The sequence below is a fragment of the Phragmites australis genome, chromosome 2 (assembly GCF_958298935.1).
Source record: "Phragmites australis chromosome 2, lpPhrAust1.1, whole genome shotgun sequence".
In the NCBI taxonomy this organism is placed as follows: domain Eukaryota; kingdom Viridiplantae; phylum Streptophyta; class Magnoliopsida; order Poales; family Poaceae; genus Phragmites; species Phragmites australis.
This window is the reverse complement of record NC_084922.1, coordinates 2,102,206-2,115,355: the sequence shown is the minus strand read 5'-3', so window position 1 is coordinate 2,115,355 and position 13,150 is coordinate 2,102,206. Positions and strand designations below refer to the sequence as shown.

Genomic DNA, 13,150 nt, shown 5'->3' with positions numbered 1-13,150 from the left:
ATTTACTTGTGGAGCTTGACCTTTAGCTAGCTTTGCAAAGAGCGGAGAATGGTCAAGGACATTGATATCATTGTGGGACCTGGATAATCCAAAAAAAGCATGCTAAATTCAAAGATCGTGTGAAACAACAGCTTCAAGAATAATTGTGGGCTCTCGTACATGGTCGATATACATACCTTGTCATATTGAAGGATAATTTTTCCACTTACAATGCATACAATCTATGCTACCTAGTATTCCAGGGAAACTTATTTGCTCTTCAATGGCAAATAATCTAGATGTATCATTCTCATTTGGAGATCTCAAGTACTCACCTCCGAAGACTTCAACAATAGTTTTGTTAAATCTTTTAAGACTCTCTATAGCTGTATTTTCTCTAATATAAACATAATTATCCGTAGCATCCATTGATACTCCATACGCTAACTGAAGTTAAGTTATAGTAATCTTCTGCAAAGGAGATAACCCAAGTTGTCTAACTGCATTTCTTCTTTGCATAAAATGGGGTCATGTGCTTCTACACTTGGACAATGCGCAAAAACAGAGGTTGTGATATTCTAAACCTGTGGTAAAAAGAAAAATGAGCATAGGAGGTTCAACAAACAAGGTGAACAAAACTACATGGATAGATTGCAAACCTGCAACGGAAGAATATTGGGTCGTAGGTTGGATTATCTAAAAAATAATCTTAGTATAGTCTTGCATGCCCTCCAACTCTATCGCATTGAAGCTCCTGCCGTCCAGGCACAGAACCTCCATGGTGTTGAGTGTTACCGAGCTGGTGTCGTCGGTGGGCTAACTGCCTTGCAACAAGAAGCACTTCATCGTCATCATCTAACAATGACAAATCCAACACACATTGCATGGCTAATCCGCGATGACTTATTTCGGAATCGATGTAGGAGGAGGAGCAACCGAATGATCTTAGCAGCAAGAGGAGGAGGAAGAATGATGTAAAAGAGGAGCAACCGAATGGCTGCCTATATATAGAGTGGAGATATAGTCGTTGGAAAGCCATTTGAAAAAACTAGCCGTTGGAATATAGCCGTTACGAGAAACAACCGTTACAAATAAAATATAGTATATGAGATACGAAGAGTGAGATTTGACTAGTTTATTAGAGTATGTAGATAGAAAAGGAATCTTTTAGAGTGGATCTCTAAATAGAGATATGACCGGTCAAATTTGATTAGTGTGCTAGAGTTGCTCTCAGAGAGATTGGTTGCTGGTTTCTTTATGCATTTGCTAATGGATGTAGCTATCTGTTCTAGTATATTCTACCTGGACACCTTTTCTTACCTATCACTAATTGTAATTTGGCTGGTTTCAGTGAGGAACAGGAGAGTTTTTAACAGTTTAAGTTGCAAATCTAATTTTTCTTGGCCCAGCTTAAGTGGTAAATACAAATACCTTTTTGTACCAGTGGTAGAAACAATCAGTAATTTCTTGGCCCAGCTTGTCAAGTGTAAAAATGTTGCAATTTGAATGGGGCACGGTGAGGTAGCTCACATGCTATCCTGCAGGCCCTTATCTTCAGGCGTGCGGCGCTCAATGCCTTCACAGCCTCACTTCAACAGTGTCTGGTTGCTGGACTGGAAAAAGAGATGCATAATGGTCCAAGATGAGCAAGGATATGACATTGGGGAATTCGATGTGACATGCATATTGGGGATCCAATGCGGGAGTCCTCAAGTCATCGGTCTTGAGAATGAAGTCAGATTTAAATTCCACGATCAAGTTTTAAATTCAAAAAAATCCACGATCATGTTTTGAATTAAAAAAATCTAGAGTAACATTTTGGGTTCAAAATAATTTCCATGAACATGTTTTGGATTCAAAAGCCATGGTCATGTTTTGGATCCAAGAAAATTCCTACGTTCATACTTAATTCCAAAAAATTTCCACGATCATGTTTTGAACTCAATTTTTCTTCCACGGTCATGTTTTGATTTCAAAAACATTTCATGGGATGCCATTTTGAATTCAATTTTTTTTCCACGATTATGTTTGTCATTAAACAAATTCCCACAATCATGTTTTGAATTCAAAAAATTGCCAGCAATCACGTTTTGAATTAAAAAGTTCACAAATCACATTTTGAATTAAAATAAATTGCCACAATCACATTCTAAATTTTGAAAAGTTTCCACGGTCATGTTTCAAATTAAAAAAATCCACATTCACGTATTGAATTCAGAAAAGTTTCTTGAGATTTCCTTTTGAATTCAATTTTTTCGCTACTATGTTTTGAATTAAAAAAACCCACGATCAGTTTTGTATTTTAAAAAATATTTTCTAGAATCATGTTTTGGCTGCATGACAGGAGTGTGGACCAAAAGAGCACGGTCGATTGAGACATCTCTCCTAACTGATGGGTTCTTGGATCTAGTTGTGTTTTGGCTGCAAGACAGGTGGGACCGCATTCCTCGCATCTCAGCCTTCCCTCTTGGGCAGTGGATAACTAGGATGGGACAATTAACTATTTGTCACCGTTACTAGTGGCGTGTTCTCAAATACTATCCTACTGAAAAACTTCAATAAATTGCCACCCGAGCTCATTGGAATGTTGATACTTTGCCATTTTTAGCAGACGTGGCGGAATCTTTGAGGAATATTCCTCCATGTGACGTGACGATGAGGAAAAAATGTCTTTTATGCCCTTCTTCATATTTATGTGTTTTTCTCCTTCTCTTGGGCTGATGCCAGCGGGCAGTGGCTTGCGGCGGCAGCCATGCCCGTTCTGGTCGCGATCCAGGCCCTGGTCGATCACCAGCCACCGACAGCGGACCTCCCCTTCATCGAGCAGGGAGGCGAGCTCCTCATGGCCCCATGTCTTTCTTTCTTCTGACTTCCCCCTCTTACTCCTGTGATGTCCTCGTCCTCTTTCAGCGTCTCAAAATCTTGTGATTCAGCGGGAGGAGAGAGGAAGAAAAATTGAGAGGAGAATGAGGAAATTTTCCATGCAAGAGCTGCTTGCTCGAAGTTCACTAAACCTGCCCCGGATTTTGTTGAGTTCTTGCAACAATTTCCCTTTGTGATCAGTGTGGCGCGTGTTCTTGATGCTCGGATGCATGCAGCCTAGCAATGTGGTGTGTGTTTTGGCGAGAATTCCTTCTAGGGCCCTTACCATCTGTCACACCCGGTTTTAACGGCCAAAACCAGATGCGGCTTATGTGTGCCCAGGATGTTCAACACACATAAGGACGTCACAGGTGAAATAACAAAAGCAATACTTTTATTAAATAAACGTTAAACTCTTACAGCAATTGACATATATTGTCTTCTATGAAGATATCTGCAGCGGAACAGAAGCACTGGTGCCCAACAACACCGCAGGCAACTGACCGGGAGACACGCGCCTAGAACGTCACAACCTCGTCTTGATAGTCTTCAACATCTTCACTCACTGAGCAGCAGCATACATATCGCATGGTATAGGGAAAATAGCAAGTGTGAGCACATAGAGTACTCAGCAAGTGGGGGAAAAATAATGATATGCAGGCTTATATCAAGGATAGGCTAACAAATGGTATTTTTGCGTAAATGCAAGTAATGAAAACATATTTAGACTCAAAAGCATTAAGCAATTATTAAGTGAATGTAACCCATACAGTCCAACACGCAGCATACAAGGCTCCCCACCTTGCACACCATAACCTTCTAGTACTCCATGTACTATAACCAAAATCATCTAGTACTCCCTGTACCAGAATCATAACCACAACTATCTAGTACTCAATGTACCAGAACCATAACCACAACCATCTAGTACTCCCTGTACCAGAACCATAACCACAACCATCTAGTACTTCCTGTACCAGAACCATAACCACAACCATCTAGTACTCCCTGTACTAGAACCATAACCATAACCAAACTCATAACCACAACCAAACTCATAACCACAACCCAACTAATCATGTGAGGATCCAAGTCTCTCATATCCGTGAGCACGGCTGTTATAACAGTTTTACACTCTGCAGAGGTTGTCCAACTTTACCCACGAGTCAGTGAATTCCATGTTGCCGTGTTCGCGAAACACTTAACACACGCCAGTGGTGTGCCGCCAAGAATCACTGTATGACACTTTCCACTAACCAGAGACTAATCCAGTGCATGTCTGCCCACTAGGTTTCACCGCCAGGCTTTACGCAAGCAACAGCTCCTACCCAGAAGCCCCCTTTTGTGCTGACCCAACACACACTGGACAGACTCTAATCAGTATGTCACACCTTACCCATATCGGCCTCGTGGTTGGTACGTTACTTCTTGGGTTGTCGCTCCACGAACCGGTCCTTACTTAGGTTACTTGAGCAAACACTAAACCAATGTCATAACTATGACAACCATCAAAACTACTTTGCTCAAGGCCTAAGGTTCCATGTTGCTAGACCATTAAAACATTAACGACTATTGTCGCATATGTTCATTAGTTATCATTATGACACTTCCCAGTATCCCAAAAGCATAGCTAAGCAATCTACCCACAAAGGATCCCTAACCATAAACCATCTAGGTTCCAAGGGATGATAAGGGAAAATCTAGGGGAAAACCCTAACATAGGTGACTACCCATCATATTGACAGACATTGCATGCAGTTTTGTAAAACAAAACATTTAAAAACATAGGTTCAATATGATCAAGGACACTTGCCTTTTTCCCAATGCTGCTCAGTGTTGTCGAAATCTTGGTTTTGAAGTCCCTCGAACTGCTTCGGAATGTTATCAACTAATCGCGAGAACTACCGACAAACAACACAAAGGAAAACACTAAGAACAACATACCAAACATCATTAAAATACTTTAAAAACACTATGGTTGGATAGGGATAATTTTAGAAACGTTTAGACGCAAGAATCGTCTAAATCGGAGTTAAGATGAAAACAGAATAGCTTTCGAGAGATGGATTAGACTAAAAAAGAAATGGTGATTTTCCGAAACTATCTTCCTATGGGAAAGGCATTATTGCACAATCACTGTGTCAGTCTTGACAACATCCTTATGCAAGATTCAAGAAGTGTAGGGCAGACTAGACTTCGCTGACTAGGCTAAGGAGAATGATGTGGCGCTAACTTGGCATGCTATGCAAGTACCATATTGGATTAAAGAAGGATATGCTAAGATCTAGTATCGATCACCTATGATGGATCAAAAAGGCAAAAGGTTACGCTTCTAGGTTAAGGATACTACTAGTCATTCTATGTAGCGGTGGTGGTTCGGGTTTCGTCAGAGATGACGATCGGGCATGCGGCCACAGACATCGATGTCGGCTTCAGTGGTGTTTCAGTGAAACGAGGGGAGCATGGCGTAGAACGCGGAAAGACTAACTCAGTGGTATGGTTGGTTTTGGAAGGGGTCATCCGAGGTAGCGGCAAAACAGCGATGACTGCTTCTAGGTTTGGTGGTGACCGCGAACAAATGCAGGAACGAAGACACTCGCGTTCCAGGAGATTGGCTATGAAATTTGAGAAACCGTTTGAACAAGGATGTTCATATTACCCGGGAACACAATGCTATGGTATGGGTTTTGGTAGATCATCCACTAAGAGCAAGAACGATCAGTATAGATGAAACAGGTGATGGCTGCGACATGCTGTGGTTGGCATTGGCGTCCTGGTCGTGTCGCTGTACAAACGGGGATGGGCTCCTAGGGTAACGTAGAAGACTCCATGGGACACGCCGTGACGCGGTTGGTGCATCCATACGGCTTTCGGATTGACGGGGGACGCGAATGCAAAACCGGTGCGCGTGCTGAACACGTCCAGAAACCGGACAGCAGGTATGTCGACCTTGATTTCGATAGTTTGGCTAATCTAATGGTCAAACCGGTTGGTGAGGGCGTGGGGAACATCATGGGACATGCACCGGTGAAAGGGCTTGGTGATTTGACCTCTGGTCGGTCGGAAACATCAATGCCAATCAGCTACAGCGTGGCTGTTTTGCTGCTGTCCGCGACGGTGACGACCATAGCGGCATAGATCGGGCTTTGATCGGGGCTAGGGCTTTACTAGGGACTTAGTATGATGCTAAAACAGTAGTAAGGGAGGAGAAGAAGAGGTTCTCACGTTGCTTTGGTGGTCGAGGAAGAAGAATTCGCGGAGAAGACGACGTAGCGCATCACGGGCGGCGGCGGCGGCGACTCCGGCGAACGGCGGCGCTCCGGCGACTCACGGACAGAGCAGCAGCGACTTCTAGGGCTTGGGGACGTGAAATAGAGGTAGGAGAGGGCGTGCAACTCATATATATAGGGCTAGGGGCGGCTGGATGAGGTAGAGTCCAAACCGAACACGATTCGGATTCGAGTCCGAGTCGGTTACGATTTCCTTTTTCGCAGCTCTGTATTCCGAGGATGATATCTCCATCGTCCGGACTCCAAATTGGACGTTTCTTGATTCTAAATTATATTACTCGAAAAGATCTACAACTTTGATAGTCATTGTAACTTCAGAAAACGTCATCTTGATTTCCAAAAATGCGTCACAAGATAAACTGTCTCAACTCGGACTTCTCTGCGCAGCACTGATTTCGGGGGCCATAACTCTTAGCTCCATTATCCAAAAGAGGACTTCCATAGGTTCAAATCGAAGCTCTCGACGAGACCTACAACTTTGGTATTGTCAAGATTTGCATTTGAGGCCGTTTTGAACTCCAAAACTTCATGAGAAGATGAGGCTGTCCAGGACTCCGCGAAAATTTACAGATTTCTTGAATCCTTTGTTGGGCCATTTAGAAGACTTGGCTAATGGTTTGGACTTGAGCAAGATTGAGCCCAAAGATACTTTAGGTATATCTAGGGTTTAGAAAAGAAACTTTTGCGGAGAAATTTGAATAGGATTTGAATTTGAATTGTGTTCGGAATGAATCTGAGAGAAACCAAAAGATTCGGTTGAACAAGAATAGGAGTGGATGAGGAATTTGAATTTGGATTTGAGTAGAATTTGAGAAAAAAGAGAGATTAGCTTTAAACAAGAATTTGATAAGATTTGAATTGACCTGGAGAAGGATCAAGTATGATCAAGGATTGAATAGATGATGAATTCAAAGATTTTGATTTCCAACCATTAAGATCCTTAACTTATTCACTACTGAGTTTTGTAAAAACCTTTTCAAAATCTTTTTCACTCAAAAAACCAAAGAGAAAGAAAACAAAAAAGAACTCTAATGCATTTACCTAGCTCCTAACAAAACTCAGCATGCAATGCACATAAAATAATAACCTATATTGATTGATTGATTAAGAAAATAGCTTTTAAACCTATACTACTGGTGAAGCTATTCAATACTCTTGGAAAATTTTAGAAATTTGAGAAATCTAAAAATCAGGGTGTTACACCATCGTTCATGCCCAACAGGAAAAGAAGCTCCTATTCGTATCCCGCCGCCGCCTCTCACTAGAGATGGGAGGATTCCACTAGATATTCCTATTCCATTTCTTTCTCGTCTCCATTCTGCTCCACGTCCATGGCGGCCAGTCCCTGAACCATATGTGGCACCCCACCAACCTGGAGGCACTTCTTGCCTTCTCCAATGGCTTGGACACAAAGGGCGAGGGGCTTGTCGGGTGGTGTTCCACCGCCGCCGTCGCCTATTATTCCTGGACTGGCGTCGCCTATCATCTTGGGAGGGTGGTCGGGTTGGATCTCTCTAACAAGAGCCTACATGGCGTCATCTCCTCCTTGATCGCCTCCCTCGATGGCCTTGCGACGCTAAACCTCTCCCAGAGCTCGCTGTGTGGTCTGCTGCTGGCAGAGCTCAGTTGACTCTCGGGGTTGCAGGTGCTCGACTTCAGCGCAAGCCAGTTCCTGGCGAGCGGCTAAGGCTTCTGGGCGATCGAGGTAGTGAACATCTCCTTCAACAGCTTCAACGGGTCGTACCCTGCTTTCCATGGTACGGTCGCCTTGGTTGGTGGCATCAACGCCATCATGCTCTGTGTTGTGCTGGTCAGAAGAAGGGGAAGGGAGAAGAAAAAGAAGAAGGGCATTTCAGTCAATTTGCCCTCGTATCCAGAGGAATATTCCTCAAAGATGCTGCCACGTCGGCGAAAGTGGCAAAGTATCAACATTCCAATGGACCCGGGTGGTAATTTATTGGAGTTTTTTGGTAGGATGGTATTTCAGAACATGCCATTATTAACGATGACAATTAGTTCATTGCCCCACCAGGATGAGGGCCGTGAGGTGTGACCTTTTGATTCTATCTACTCTTGATCGATTGTTGGATGTCATGCAAGTCTCCAGTCCAAGGAAGCAAGACCGCTTTCTTGATTCTGGGTGCAATGCTGATGAACGAACATGAAAATTTCACTAAAACATCGAACCGTTCATTTACATTGTAATTCATATTGAGTAGGTAAAAAAATTATAAGATATATAATAGAATCAACGAATAGATAAGTATCTGAAAAGTGATAAACGCATAGATAGGCCGTGCTTACGTAAGTGAACGCAGAGTTGCATTTCCCGTGGACCCAAGGGGTGCACTTCCGTACAAGGATTACATATAGGTGCGGTAATACTTTTTTGGGCCATGTCTTTACATGTTTGTTGTGATTTTAAGTACAACTTTTACTACCATCACTTGAACTGACAGTCGAAAACATGTATGATAACTCGTTGCACTGCATTTCGGTCTCAGTTCAAATAGTGAATCGCTTCAAGTTTTCAACATTTCTTTCTTTGAGAGGAGCTTGAAGTTTTCAACATGGCGAAGATTATTATGGCTCTGCCTGCGTTACTTGGACCAGAACTGCACGTATGGAACAAGTAAAAAAGGAAGATAAAGGGTACGTTTCGTTGGGCACATCGTATCCCAGTAGTAAGTGGAGATCTCGACATGTTTGACCAGCTCAGGCTCAGCCATGTCCTATCTTCCCGCCGCCGGCGCCCGGCAGTGCCGCCACGATCGCGCCACCGCCGGCAGGACTGGTCCGACACGATGCTGTAACCACTACTGGTCACGTTCCTGAAGTAGCACCCGTTGGCCACACAGCGCCGGCGAGGACCCCGTCCACACGAACGGTGACCTCGCGGAACGGGCCGTTGCCGGCGACTGGCGTGTTCATGTACCAAAACTCCTCGTCCCCGTGGAACGAGACGTAAACTTCAAGAACCGCGCGGTAGGCGTTGGGTGGCAACGTGACGCTCGTGGACTCGACGTCGGTGGCGTTCTGGATCTGGTGCCACAGCCCGTCGTTCAAAGGCAGGCCTCTTGACATGGGGACGATGAGATCAGCGGGAGACATGGCCGATGGCGGCCTCCTCGGCGAGGGGCGGAAGTAGAGGTGGAGCGTCACGTTGGCATAGTGCACGCCGGTATACTGGTTGTTGACGAGGTTGCCGAGGTAAACGGCGAGGGTGGAGTTGCCGGCGGCGAGGAGGGACGCGTACTTTGGTGATGTCCTTGGAGATGGACCAGACGATGCCGTTGGGCCGCGGCTCGGCGCCACCGAGCCAGACACCAAAGATTCTGTCGAACTGGCGGCCGCGGAAGGTGGCGCGCCACTCGAGGACGGCAAGGGAGATTGCCGCTGCGGTGCCGCCCGCGGCGACGAGGCACCGAGGCGGGGAGTACGCAGCCGTGGCGGGGAGCTTGGTGAAGGTGAACCCGAAGGAGTCGGAGAGGAGGAGGCTGGAGCATGGGCCGGCGCTGCCCGGTGGCGGGCGAAGCGGCCGGTCCACCTCAAAGAAGGTAGTCGGTGGCGCATTGACCGGAGACGGTGCGGCCGCGTCGAACGCGGCCATGTCGGCAGTAGATTTGCGTAGATTCCGAGGTGAAGCGACGGTGGCTGGGACGAGACAGAGGAGGACGGCAAGGTGAAGTTAGGATATGGCCATAGTTCAGATCAGAGGGAAGGCAATGCTGCCTTTGCCGCGTGTATGTCGCGCGCGCCAGGGCAGCTTCGGAGTTCGGCTTAAAACTTTAGGGAGCAGTGGTGAAGCAGAGCATTCTTTGCTGGACCACCAGGACAATGTCGATGATATTTCGTAGCTCCATTAACACCACGGCAGCGATATCACACCCGCTCTTCAGAAATACTATGGTCTCTCTTACTATCTGGATTGCAAGGAAGAGCAGGAACCTCAAAAGTCTTCCATGGATTCAAACTACCACCGGGGAAACGGTGATTATACATCAGCTCAAGGAGCATCTCCCAATGGAGCCCCTAGTCCAAAGCCTGACAATTCAGGCTTCGAAGACCAAAAAAGAGTCGAATAGGATAGGAGAGTTAATCTGCAGCTGATTAGGATGGCACACCTACGAAGCGAGTTGCTTGGCATGCTGCAACAAGCTGTGGCACGGGACCTTGTCTCTGCATGGCACTGGCAGCAAACCGCTGGATATAGCGATATAGTATTAGGATGAGTACCGTGATTGTGTACTTTTTGTCCTTTCCATTCTCCTCTTTGGATGCCAAACCTCAAGTCTCAACTCGAACGAGTACCAGTATAGCTTTTCTTTTGTAGCTTGCTGCGCGTTTGCCACCAACCACCACTGCTGAACGTTCAAGTTCCTGACAAGCTTCTCTTAAAAAAGAGAGTTCCTGACGAGCCCAGCCATATCGGCTCCAGCCTCCAGCCACCGATGGCCCCAGCAGCGACGGACTGTCGGCGCCACCGGAGCATGGTGTTGCTTATTGCCCTGAGATAGTACGGGACAGGAGCATGCAAATGATGCAACTATGCCAAGGGACTGCTCCTGACCAGATGATCATTCGCTCTTCGTTGTGTTGGGCTAGTATACACTCATTCAGGTAATTAAGCTTGCATTGCATGTTACTAGGACAGATAAAGGTTAACAAAAATAGATTGCTTACATTGGAGCAGCGAACTGACACTTTTATTTGCAACAAATAGGCTTTCTTTATTGCAACGGATCCATCTCATGGTGATTACATTTTGTTCATCTTTGTAAAAGTAAACTAATACACACATGTACGGATCTTCCTTAGCCCGGTCTTTGGGTCAAGCAGCAATGGGAGAAGAAGCACCAGAAATTAACCATTGCCGAATAGCTCCTCAGGTGCTCAGCCGCGCCGCTCACGCACACGCAGCCGCCGCTAACTCCGCAACGCCGCCGGCACGTGGCCCCTTCACGCAGGCCTCGTCGGAGTGGTCGGACACCACGGCGTAGCCATGGCTGGTCACGTTCCGGAAGTAGCACGCGTCGGTCGCCTCGTACTTGTACGTCTGACGAGTGCCCCACGACATGCCGACGGCGTCCTCGTCCTCCATGTCCACGTTCATGGCGCAGTCCTGCGCGTTGCTCAGCGACCGGGACCAGAACCCCGCCCGACCGGCGGCAACCCTCTCCTCGCCGAACCCCAGCTGCACGTTCCTCGCCACGGTGTACGAGCTGTTGGAGGTCTGGTTCACCACGCCCACGAACATGTAAAGCCGGAAGCTCTGCTGCGCCTCCTGCGAGTACAGCATGCCGGCGACGTCGGCGACGTGGACGCCGCAGTACGCGAAGGTGGTCTGGTTGACCACCTGCCCGCTGCTGCCATGGATATCGTTCGTGTTCTCGTAGCTGAGCCTCTGCGTCCACGTCGCTGTGATCTTGCCGTATGACGACGTCTGCACCCACCCCGAGGCAGAGATGTGCCGGAACGCCGTCGTGTAGTAGAACTCGTTGCCGGGGCCCTCGGGCAAGAACGCAATGGTCGTGTCCAGCGGCGGCGCGTCGTAGCTGACGACGCTCGCCGTCGTCGCCGTGCTTCTAGGGTCCAGCCAGAGGTGAAGGTTGGCGTCGACGAACCACACGTTCTGGGCATTGGTCACCGCGAACGCGAACTCGTGCTCCTCGCCGTCCAACAGCTTGCCCAAGAAAGCCGTGAGCTCGATGTCGTAGGACGGGAGGTTGAACGAGCCGATGCCGGTGATCGGCCGCCAGAGTAGGGGGTTGATGCCGCCGGTGTAGACCACGGGGAACGGCCACACGGCGCCGACGAGGTCCTCGTCGATCCGAACGGTGACCTCGCGGAACGGGCCGTTGCCGTCGGGTGTGTTCGTGTACCAGAACTCGTCCGCGGAGTGGTAGGAGAGGTACACCTCAAGAACGGCTCGGTACGTGTTGGTCGGCACGGCGAGGCTCGCGGATCCGACATCGAAGCCGTTGTTGATCTGGAACCACAGTCCGTCGTTCAAAGGCAGGCTCCGTGAGATCGGAACGATGACATCTGCGGGCCCCAGTCCAGGCTGCTGCGGCGGCGGCGGGTGGAGGAAGTAGAGGTGGAGCGTCAGGTTGGCGTGGTAGATGCCGGTGTACTGGTCGTTGACGAGGTTGCCGAGGTACACGGCGAGGGTGGAGTTGCGGGCGGCGAGGAGCGACGCGTACTTGGTGACGTCCTTTGAGACGGACCAGACGACGCCGTCCGGCCGAGGCTCGGCGGTGCAGCTGCGAAGGAGCTCGGCGCCGCCAAGCCAGACGCCGAAGATGCGGTCGTACTGGACGCCTCGGCAGGTGGCGCGCCACTCGAGAACGGCAAGGGAGATCACCGAGGCACGTCCGCCCGCGGCGGCGAGGCATGGGGGCGGGGAGTAGGTCGCTGTGACCGGGGGTTTGGTGTAGGTGAACGCGAAGGAGTGGGAGAGAAGGAGCGTGGAGCACGGGCCGAAGCTACGCGGCGGTGGCCGGTGCGGCCGATCGACCTCGAAGAAGGTGGTCGGCTGATCTGACGAAGGCGGCGCAGCCGCTTCGAGCGTGGCGACGTCGGAGGCGGAGAGACGGAGCTTGTGAGGTGAAGCAATGGACATTGGAAGGGAAGTGACGAGGAGGACGACGAGGATAAGGAGGCCGCGCACGCTGGAGTCGGCCATGGTTTACACTTGAGAGTAGAAGAGGGAGAGTGGGCTTGTGCTTGGCGCGCTTCTTCGGGCGGGATTTAAAAAGTTGTGGAGTAGAAGTGAAGTAGAGCGTTCCTTCTGCAGCGACCATGCAATGACTTCATTCCCTGAAGATAAATTGAATTGCAAGTCATACAGCGACACATGGATTGCGAATCATTACTTAAGTTACATAGGGCCTAATGATGTTGTTAATCGATTTAAGCAAGATTGGATTGCGAGTTTTAACTTTGTAGATACATAGGTATGGACTGTTAAATGCCACAGATTAGTACAACTGATGCAAGATATTGTGGCTGGCTGAACT

The 13,150-nt window shown here is 48.1% G+C and overlaps 1 pseudogene; it reads right to left on the bottom strand.

Moving 5' to 3' along the window:
* Window positions 1–8,687: 8,687 nt before the first annotated feature.
* LOC133910288 (peptide-N4-(N-acetyl-beta-glucosaminyl)asparagine amidase A-like) lies at window positions 8,688–12,891 on the bottom strand (annotated as a pseudogene).
* Between the last annotated feature and the right edge of the window lie 259 nt (window positions 12,892–13,150).